Raw genomic sequence first — 12,080 nt, forward strand, 5'->3', positions numbered from 1 at the left:
CCTAGGTGTTCCAGTGTTCACAGACAGCCCCCTGCCTTTGAGATTGTCCCTCAGTTCTGGATGTCTTTCACTTCAAACCCCTTCCCTTTTAACAGGGTTTGCAGAGTTTGTTTCTCTCTCTCTCTCCCTCTCTCTCACTTATTCATGGTGGGGGAAATTCCCACTTGACTTGATAGTCAGGATGTCTGTGTCTTCCCATTAACTGCAGTGGTCCATCATTTGTCCTTTCCTGGGATGTATCATAGATAGTTACTTGCGTCTGTTTTTTTGTAAATATCTGGATTGGGAGGAGCCCTTCCCTGCTGTGAGGTACAGTATTTGAAATTGTAGTACAGGTCATGAGCATAGCACTTTATAGAGATAAATGCATAGTCATAACCACAGTCTGTATACATATCTCATAATGATCATCAAGTTCAGAAGATCACAAGCTTTCATAAAAGATCTTACTCTATATTTTTATACACAACATTGTATACAACCACTTGGTCCAATTGCTTACTCTTTGGAATTCAGACCCCCTACTGGGATGTGTAGATCCTGACTGTCACAGTCAGCTCCTCTATCCAAGTGTCCTAAATGGATCATTACTCACATCTATTCATATATTATGGAGTTCTATAGCTAAGTCCCACATATTTAACCCTTATGGAGAGTTTCATATCAAGTGTTCATTTCAGTAGTGCACTTCTTCACCACCTTAGCCATAACATATCAGTCCCTTTTTCTGAGACTTCTTAGCATAAGTGCAGTTTCAAAGCATGCACTGATAGTATAAAGATGGAAAAATGTGTGATAATTAAAAATATAAGAAAAATAAAGGGAGAACAGGAAAAAAATGTAAAGAAATGGGAAGGGAGAAAAAGGAAAGGAGGGCAGGAAGAGGAAAGGAGAGCAATCCAGTTTCCATCCACTAGGAATTAATCAAAAGTTTCTAAAAAGTCCAAACAAAATCTCCTCAAATTTGTCTGAGGGCCCTCTTCTCCAAAATGTTACCAACTCTATATCTGCCAGGTCAGCCAAGTTCCTGTGCCAAGTTGCTATCCCTAGAGGCAGTCTTCTTCTCTAAACAATATGACTCAGTTGGCTACAAGCACTGCTCTAGAGAATGAGTTTTTCTGTGAATTGAAGAGTTTCCAAGTTGATGGGAAATATCACTAAACACAATTCTGTGAGGTAATTTTTAAGGAGATAGCAATTATAATTTTAATCTTATCTACTAGCCAAAAAGGGGACATTATTCTAGGACAGTTCCAAACATGTGAACTAGTGTAGCTCCACCAGCAGTCTGTTTTGGCAAGACATATGAGGGGACCAGTGTGAACAAAGTATAATTTTCTAGTGCATCAGCTTTAATTATAGATCAGTAATAGAGTTTTTAAATGGTTTGCAAGGCACTTCCCCATTGGCTAGGGCTCAAGGATATACACAAATCCTTGTTCCAAATGTGTCCCAGGCAATCTAATTTAGGGAGGTCTGCTGGGCCAGGAGTTTTTAACAGGCTAAAGTTGGTAGGATGAACCTATGGAGCTCTCTCCACATCAACAACAATTCTGCTGTCTCTGGTGATCCCAGGACCAAATATGTCCTTCAAGAGATGCTTACACTGTAACATGCAGTTGGATCGAGTGGGTTGTATTGTTTTTGGAATGCTTGGAATAGCAGAAACTGATCCTCTGAGATCAATAGAGAGCAACTTGATCATTGTTGATCTTCCGAAGATGACATTTTCCAGTATTTCTACATCAGTCCCAGAAATATTCCATTGTGAGAGTGATGGCAAGGTGACATTTAACTTGGGAGAGAATCAAAACATAGCTCTTCTGATGAGCAGTTAAACTGAGGATTGACTGCATTGTATCACTCTGAATGATCACATCACTGTTGGATTAGTTAGAATCCTTTGTCTCCTCATCCCAGTGGTAGCGCTCCACCTTTTCCTTTATACCTGGAACATCATCCCTGATACAGGCCACTACACCTTCAAATCTCTCCTAAAGAACTCAGGATCTGATTTTTGCTTTCATTAAGACACTTTTTTCACCACTCTCGCAGTATAAAGGAGCCTTAAAGTGGGTATAAATGCCATCTTCCTTTTAGAAGATCTGTGTTTTCCTTGGAATATTGAATGCAATTTACACCCACTTTCAGACCCCTTTACAATTCCAGAGTGGTGTAAAAGAATCTTAATTTGAATGAGAATCAGGCCCTCAGTTCCTTCAGCTCACCTCCCAACTTTAGCCATCTCCACACACTCTCATAGCCCAAAATTATCATCAAATTAATGTCATTATCTATATCTATATATTTTCTATATTTATATATATATATATACACACACACACACACAATACCTAGTCAACCTAACCAATTAATAAAATTACAGAAATTTATGCTACATCCCTTTCTCCTATTTCCTTCCTGATGTTCCTGTCTGATTTAGACTGTTTGTTCCTCAGCACAAAATGTCTTACATATTATGTCTGGTAAGAGCAATGTACATGTTTGGTGCGATAAAATTTAAAACATTAACTCTCTGTATGACAACCTTTGTATGCCAGGAACCGCTGTCAGAGCAAAAAATGTACATGTGGGATTTGATAATGCAGCTCTAGTGCCCCGAGTAGTTGGATAAACTCCTCATCCATTGCAATAGCACCAGGTTGCATATCTAGGGGAAGCATCTCACGCGGAAGGCTAGGTCTTTTGGATCTCCAGGGATTGCACTCGCCAAGCAGTGCCACATTAATCTATAATTAACTGGACATTAAAGAATGATATTTTAAAAAACAGGGTGCCCCCATTAAACCTTTCAGTGATTTCTCTGTACTCCTTGATGTGCTTGACTTCCACACATTTCATCATGGCTGCTGTAGTGTAACCTAAGTTCATTTTTCATGAGATACTATGGCTTGGATTTGATTCATACAGTAGAGAACTCCCGTATATGCCATGTGAAAGATCATCACTATGATGCTCAGTGCTCTGCAAAAAATGCCATGACATCAGTGTTTCAATTCAAATACATTGTGTTTAAAAGTGTAAGTTAATAAATGAATGTAAATCAAGATCACCACTAAGAATCAGCTTAATAAAGGTTTCTAACACATTTGTCACAAAGAAATGTAAAGGTCTAACATTTTTAAACTTGCTTATGCATGAGATCACATGGGCAGCTGATCAATTTCACAGGGACGTTTTAGGTTTTGTTGAACAAAGTCTACCACAAAATAATACAAGCTTTGTAACCCAACTTGGAACAATTATAAATTTATCCTGGCATACAACACAGACATGTTAAAAGATGAAAAATAACTGTTAGCTCTGTACAATGAATGGCCCTGTTGTGGGAAATAAATTAGCATGTTATACAAGTAAATAGTAGAACTAATCAAGTTTAATTTACCCTTGGCCATGTCTAATCCAATGTGGTGTTATAAAAAAAAAAGTAATGAAAATGCAATAGAAGTCACTGAAGCTGATGAATAAAAGATACTGTGCACACATGGTGATATCTCAGAAACCGATGCAATCTAGGAATGATTACATACCATTTTACCAGGATAGGGCTTTCCTAAGGATACTGAATTCTTTCCACAGAAAAATCTGTTACACTTTGAAGTCTTCACAGAGTCCTGATGCTGCTCCCACTTGAGCAAATGGTAAAACTCCCGCTGACTTGACGGAGCTAGACTTGGCCCAAAGCAATGTGTCTAATCAGTGGTATGGTGTGGGAGATCCAGGGCAAAGGAGAGGAAGAGTGCAGGGGGAAAAATGCATGACCCCAGATTCACCCCACGTTGTACTTTCCATTCCAGTGATAGATGGCTCCTTGACAGTAACTCACCTTCCCTATCTGTTCCAGTGGTACTATAGATGAAGCTAGACATGGTATCAGCTCCTGTACAGAGGAGCAGATTCAGAAAGCAGCTCATCCAATCTTCTCTTCCCCTCTGGCACTCAGTTCAGCTACAAGAAAATGTACACAGTCCCATAGATCCAGCAATGGGTCACCCCCATGAGTAGCATGTAACCTTCTGGGGAGTGGGGTAATGAAGAGAAGTGAGAAATAGTTTAAAAATATAAAGAAAAAAATACATAGTGAGGAAGAAAAACAAATGCAGAGAGAAAGTGGATATAAAAAAGGAGAGATGCTGGCAACTTGGCTCGAGGCAGCATGAGGGCAATATAGGGAAACAGCAGGGGCTATCTACTAAACAAGATGGAGGGTAACATTTCCCAAAACACCTAGGTGTCCTAGGGCTTGTCTACACTTATCTTAGTGTAAGCAGAGTCAGGATGAGCTCCACCCTGACATCTGGTGGTGAGGTGTGGCAAGTTGTGGAAAAGAACTTCAGGGGCCGATCTCATTTGCACAGGCACACCCACCCCGCCTAGAATGAGGCCATAGCTGCCCAAATGGTCACTTTGGCTGCTGTGGGATCCCCAGTGTCTCTGTTATTGGGGCAGGAAGAATAAATTGTTACTCGCCATCAACTAAGTAGCACTTGCTAGGCAAGGGACATGAGTTCCAAAACTCTGTGAATTGAGAGAGGCTGGAGACAGGTGTTTGTACCTGGTGGGGTGGGCAGGGCCAGGCCCCCTTTGTGAAACATCAATTGCACCTCTGTCTCTCTCCACTGTGGAATGTCAGAGCTAATTTTGGGTCTATTAAGAGTCTAGCTACAGGTACTGAGCTGAATTCACTTTGGCCTTATGGTGCACCAGCACTGAGGCTCCCACTACTACAACCTGAAATCACTAAAGAGCTAAAATTACTAAGAGCTGAAATCACTGAGCACTGTGTCAAGCAGTGGGGAGCTGTTCGTGGATGGGCTGGTGGAGCAGTTCATGGGATGGCGGGAGCTGCTTGTGTGGAGCAGAGCAGAGTGGAGCCGTTCATGGGACAGCTGGCGGAGCGGAGCCGAGCGGCTTGTGAAGCGGATCAGAGTGAAGCCCTGTAGAGCTGTGGGGCAGTCAGCTTCAGGTCACGTAAGGTGCCCCTTACCTCTTCTCCCCTCCCCCCCACATTTTTACCCAGACTGGGGAGTAATACTCTGCAGATAAACTTTTGAACTCTGGGGCTGGACTTTTGGGGTTGTTGGACTTTTTGGACTTTGGGTGATTTTTGGATTGCTGGACTCAAGAGACGTTTGGGTTGTGGGACTCAAGAACCCGAGGGAAAGGACATGGCCCAATTTGCTTGGGTGGGTCTTTGCTCATGGTTTGGTTGATGAACCCTAGTTGTGGTGTTTTCCCAATTTAATGCTGATGTCGTTTACCTCATGTTATTAAAGATTCTCTGCTACACCGAGACTCTGTGCTTGTGAGAGGGGAAGTATTGCCTCTTTGAGGCGCCCAGGGGTATGTGTAAGATTTTCCCAGGTCACTGGGTGGGGGCTCGAGCCAGTTTTGCATTTGCTTTGATGAGAGGGAAACCCTGTGTACTGAACCCGGCCCTTGCTGCTATCAACTGGCAGAAGGGTTACATTAGGCAGTCGTGCAAGGCTGATAGTAGCTGAATGACCCTGGCTGTCTGTCTTGCATGAGCACAGGCCATCTTGCAATTGCAGGGCAACCTGTATGGGGGGAACTTTTGCAACACTCTTATTGGGACTGTTTACTGTTCCTTGAGCAAGAACACGCTGCACCTCAGCTAGTGCTCCCTGCTAACAGATACACTTTGGCTGGTTGGGAGAGTGGATGTGTCCCCTAGCCCAGAGATCGTATTTCCTTGTGGATGTGGTGTGTATGCTGGTGTGTTAGCTGGATGTATTTCTCAGTACATTGTGGAGCTCTGTGAAGGCACACTATCTTGCTGCTTACAATAGGTGGAAAAAGAAGAGGATCAGCTCCCGAACAACCAGTATCACCTCAGCCTTGTCTGACTCAGCCCCTTGGCTTTTATCTGTACCCCCAAACTCACTCAGAAGTTGAGGTCATTGACCATTTTGGCTGGGTCTGATGAAAAGAAACATATTGAAAACACCAAGCCCATGTCCGTATACTAACCATCCTAATACAAATTGAACAGGAGCCTTTGACATCAGTGACTGCTGGTAGTGAGACAGGGTGGTAACAGTTGAACTTGCAGTTTTTCATTTAAATTTATTTTCTTTTTTAGTATGAAACACCCTTACAACAATGTTTTCTTTTCTTTAAGCAAAACTAGCTGTCTAGTTCTATTTTCCTTGTTTATATCTTAACACAGTATCTTTAGTTTGAAACATTTATATTTAATGTTTCATTTTCCACTTACTTTTCTTATTTGATCAACAATGTTGCTTCACGCAATCTTGGATAAACTGGAACTACAGTAACTAATCAAGATCTGTTTAGATGGCTCTCTGGACTCAGAGAATTAAGTAATAGGAATTTCCTTTGACACTCATCCCTGAGGACCACTAACACAATTAATTTATGAAAAGAAAATATGAACTATAAATCAAAGAACTAAGCGCCGGATTCTGGAAAGTGCTGAGTGCATGGGAGAGGAGGCTGCTCGTTCCCTTGAAGAGGCACGGTGGCCAAACTTTTCAAACAGTGACTAAAGTTAGGCACTAAAGCCTATTTTTAGGCACCTAAAAATAAATGGCCTGCGGTTTGATATTCAAAGGTGCTGAGAATAAGCAGCTTCCATTGGGTGCTGCAGGCACTCAGCACTTCTGAAAATAAGGCCACTTACATGCATAAATACCGGCTTAAATGCCTGTTTTTAGGAACTCAAGTTTGAAAATGTTGGCATCAGCACCTTGCAAGGTCAGGCTCTGACTTGCCATGCAATTCAGCTGGCTCTAATATCCTGAACAGTAATTGTACCTCAGTAAAATGCAGACCAACAGAATCTCGACAATTATGTATGATGTTGTATATGTGACATAGGTCCCAGTTCTGCAAACCCTTATATGTATGCTTAATTTTAGTCAAGCAAATATTGCTTAGTATCAGGCCCAACTGCTGGCCTATTATGATTTTTATATTTTATTTGTGAAAATGTGTTAGAAAACCCACAAAGGTTATATAACGTGTTTTGATCTTTTTCAGATGTTCTGTCATCAGCGGTTTCAGGAAAAAAATGCATGCAGTGAAGGAATTTCAAATATAGAGAAAATATTTTCAAATATATTACATAAATACGAATCTAATTATTATGCATGTCCATATGGTTTTTACTACTGTTGTGCCAAATCCTGCTAACCTAACATTAGTGAGTCTACTTACGCAAGTAAGGCAAATAGGTCTTGTTGTCTTAAACAGGTTCAACTATTTCTACAAATGTTGTGCAATTTATTTTTAAAAATTGTAGCAGTTCTGTGTTTTTTGTCTGACTGAAGAGTCCTGCCCTTTTCATCCTTGTGGGAACAGACCTCAGCCTTGATTTGTGGTTCTCTCACCCCAAGAATACATGAGGCATTGCTGTTGATCAAACAAAATGCAGACGCATGTCCATTGACATCTAAGAATGTACTGAAGTGGAATCGCAAGAGAGAGCACTTTCTTTATCCTCTTTTATCTCTCACCTTCCAGTCACAAGAGGGAAATCACTGCTACTTACCAGAGGTGGAAAAACAAGAAGAGAGAAATTGACAGGTGTAAAGCACTCCTCCAAGACTCAGTTGGAAAACTTCCTCTTTTAAGATGGTGAACTAATTAGTTTGATGCCATGTTAATGCCCTCTCAGCTGGAGGAAACTCAACTGAAACCATCATGGACTCTGAAAGATTCTGTAAGTGTAGCCTTAGAAAGCACAAGTAGTACGTGTCTCTGTGTGGGTGGGAGGCGGGAGGGAAGGTAACAGATGAGGATTATTAGGCAGCAAAGCAGCTTGAAAACACTTTTAATCAATGCCTGGAACTAGTCCCAAGTAGTCATTGGAACAAATTCCAGGTGGACTTTCTTCAGAAAAACTACAGAACTATTAAAGAAAATCTGGGCTATGTAACAAAAATAAAATAATCATAACTGATTATTTATGAAAAGAGTGTTGATATTACCAAGATAAAAAGAACAGGAGTACTTGTGGCACCTTAGAGACTAACAAATGTATTAGAGCATAAGCTTTTGTGGGCTACAGCCCACTTCATCGGATGCATAGAATGGAACATACAGTAAGAAGATATATATATATACATACAGAGAAGGTGGAAGTTGCCTTACAAACTGTAAGAGGCTTATTAATTAAGATGAGCTATTATCAGCAGGAGAAAAAAACATTTGTAGTGATAATCAAGGTGGCCCATTTAGACAGTTGATAAGAAGGTGTGAGGATACTTAACATAGGGAAATAGATTCAATATGTGTAATGACCCAGCCACTCCCAGTCTCTATTCAAACCCAAGTTAACGGTATCTAGTTTGCATATTAATGCAAGCTCAGCAGTTTCTTGTTGGAGTCTGTTTTCGAAGCTTTTCTGTTGCAAAATTGTCTTTTTGTCCTTAAGTCTTTTACTGAGCGGCCAGAGAAGTTGAAATGTTCTCCTACTGGTTTTTGAATGTTATGATTCCTGCTGTCAGATTGTGTCTATTTATTCTTTTGCGTAGAGACTGTCCGGTTTGGTCAATGTACATGGCAGAGGGGCATTGCTGGCACATGATTGCATATATCACATTGGTAGATGTGCAGGTGAACAAACCCCTGATGGCATGGCTAATGTGATTAGGTTCTATGATGGAACAGATACTTTGTAATAAAATACTATTGCATTATTCTTCAGTAAGCACTAATAACAGTAAATAATTTGCATGTGCTGTCTTTTTAATTTTTAAAAACATTTGTCATGAGTCCTGATTTAGCTCTTAAAGATGAACGAATTTATCTAATTTTAGTGTTTTTTTAAACAGTAAATTTAGTGGTTATTAATGGTGCTCAGCTGACTGCTCTGGAAACTGATTTCTTCAAGTTAGCCATAAAAGGTGCTCCGCACATTACCAGAACATTATGTCTCTTCTCTGATCTGGGGGTACTACTTGTAGTGGGAAAGGATAAACTCCACAACAGCAACCTCTTGGCTGATGCTCCTGATTTTGGTAATTTGTGTTACTTGCCTACTAGAACTGGAATGAGACCATCAATTATTTTCCTATAGGGCACTGAACAACCATCAGATGGTAATGGCTTTAGGTCATTTCTGACCTGGGCTGAATTTATGCCTGTGACTTAGAAGCAAGCAGCTCTCTGGTGGATTACAGAAACCCTAAGCCGTTCAGTCCTCCAGTTCTCACTGATTAGTATCAGTGTTTTTGAGTGTGTAATTTGACTCTGGCCAAACAAAATACTGTGTATTTGAATACACTCCTTAATTGTCCGTACTCTGCGGGCCAAATCCTCATTTCAGACTGATTTACCTTTAGTCTATGTGTCTCTAGTCCAGCTTTTATTGTGATGTAACTGACAGATATTGCACCTGCATGCAGTATCTTTGGGGGAACATATTGTATTAAGGTTATGAATTGTTTAGGTATCACTGTGGGCCAGGGGTTATATGGGAGGAAGGGAAAAGGGTTGCTTTTAGCTCCCCCAGGAACTGAGAAGAGTGCAGGATGATTAAGATGAATCACTCAGGTTGTAAACGTCTCCAGAGAGATACCTCCCTTGGGGAAGCTCGCATATACTAGTTCAAACTGGGTTTTCCAGAGGCCAACAGACAAAGAAAAGGCTTCTGGCATAAAAATGCTGCTTTTAAACTGAGTTGGAGTTGGGGCCTTCTTTCTGATACAGCAAACGGATAGGACCTCCTGTTCAAGGGGTGTGTGTGTGTGTGTTGCAATCCTTGCAGTAGGGTTGAAAATACTTTGACCTACTAGGGCCCCATAAGACTGATGGTTGACTCCTGGTGCGTTTAGTGTGTGATTAAATCTGTTTATGGTTTTTATTATGTTTTCTCTGTGATGCTTTTACCTTGATTAAATGCACTTGCCTAGTAGGAGCTTTGTGGTGTGGTAACTTGTAACTGCTGGCAATGCACTGTTCATAGGATTTGGAGAGAAAGCAAAGTACGGATGCTGGACTTTCAGCAGACCAGCTTGCTGGGCACATTACAGTGGAAGACAGGAAGCTATACAGCTTTAAAACCCCTGGTTACAAAGGAGTGGGACAAGGGTCCCTGTCCAGAGACAGGTGACAGCTGGAGATCTGAGATCTGACTGGGAACTCCTGGAGTGGACAATAGGCATTGGTGGATACAGATGCAGTTACCCTGAAATTGTGATGGTAACAATCTGGTATCAGTCTGGGGGAGTGTTGCAGTTGGAAAAAGCAGAATTTGGGTTAATGCTGTATTGCTGGATACCTTCAAAATAGGATTACATTTCCCATTATACTTCCCAACTGTCTCTGATTTTGTGGCTCAACCATAATTTGTTTAGTTGTGGCATCTTGATACAGTGCCGTGCGGTCCTATGTTCCATTAAGCCTCCATGTGTGACTTCATGCAATTATACACCTGTAGAAGCTCAGTTAGTGAAAACACTGCCACTAGTATTCCTTTTCCCCTTCCTGTGTGTAAGTGCTTCAGTCTGCACGTGGGATGTTCAGCACTGTACTCAGTGTACTGACATATTCTGGGTCTGGGATGAAGATGATCCAAGATAACACTAGGAAGTCATGGCACCTGTTTGTGCTCCAGTTAATTTTGATCCAAACAGCAATTCAGTAAAAACAGACAAAAGGTTAGTGCTGTGTATATGCTCAGTAAAAGACATTCTCCCTCCCGACCGTAACTGTGTTTTTAATAGGTATGCATCATCCCCCTGGCTTCCATCAAAATTTCATTTAACGTACCAGGGAGAGGAAGATGGTGATTCTTTATCTTAAATGTATAGAAATATGAAAATTGCTGTTACTTTCAGAAGGTCCTACTTGTGTCTTTAATCTTAATAAAAAAGATTAAAAGACTTACAGAATCATAAAATTTCTATGAAAACCACCAGTTCCTTGTAACACCTTGTGAAAGAAAAGTCCAGAATCACCACTCCTTTAATTTGTCTCATATAGCTGCTCTGTACACTGGGTTGTTCTGCCCTGGGACTGAAATGAAAATTCTAGCTGTGATTCTCTCCCCATCCCCCTCGATTAGGGTGCAGCTGGAGAACAAGAGATTTTAACTGTTTCCAACCCTGATTGAGTCAAATAGTGAGCTGCATTAGAGCAGGAAAGGAATAGTATTGCCAACCCCAAATGTTCAAAAATCATGTTAGGCTCCAAAAAAAATCATGAGAATGGCTTTAAAATAGTGATATTTTATAAAACCTTAAGTGTTAGGTTCTTTTTGTTTGCCTTTTGGTGTTTGAACCTTTAGGGCCAAGTTTTCAAACTTTTCTGCATAATCACCTGGACTAGAGACTTACTCTTTTTTAATGAAAAGTGAGAAACTCACAGAATCACATGACTCCAGGAGCTGAGGCTTTAAGAAAAACACCAGCTTTCACAATTCACTAGAATTGGCAACACTGGAACAGGGGGAGAAGAGTAAATAGAGCATACAGGTAAGGGAATGAGACTTAAATCTGGTGCCACTGCGAAGGTCTGGTGAGGGAGGGAGCGTAAGTGGGGAGAGAGGAAGGAAGAGGTAGCATATGGGAGAAGAGAAAAAGTGACCCACGGGTAGACACATAGGAGGAAGAGAGAAGGAAATGCCTTGGTTTGGTGGCAGAGGTCAAAAACCCCGGTGTGGAGCCTCTGTAAATCAAAGAAGTATTTTCAGGATGTCTACCCAAATCAATTCTGAACTCCAAACCACTTAATTTTATCATCACTGATTTGAATGTGTATTTTTTGCAATCCAGACAGTGGATTGTTTCTTGCAGCTGTATGTTTTTGACGTGCTGTGTCATGTGGACAAAACATAATTTACTATATACCCAGCTGTAAACACTAAAGGAGGAGAATGTGGGGATTTAAAATGTGGTGAGTCTGCCACACTACCAGTATCTGGGAAAATCTTGAGGCCATGCATGTATTTTGTCCTCTGGTGACCTTTTATCCCATGTGAACAAAAATTGAGTTGCTTACTTACATTACAACAGCCTATGAAATATACACACAAACACATGGATTGGGTCATCTGGTGACTTTTTATCCCA

Source organism: Eretmochelys imbricata, chromosome 2 (genome assembly GCF_965152235.1).
Source record: "Eretmochelys imbricata isolate rEreImb1 chromosome 2, rEreImb1.hap1, whole genome shotgun sequence".
NCBI classification, from domain to species: Eukaryota; Metazoa; Chordata; order Testudines; family Cheloniidae; genus Eretmochelys; species Eretmochelys imbricata.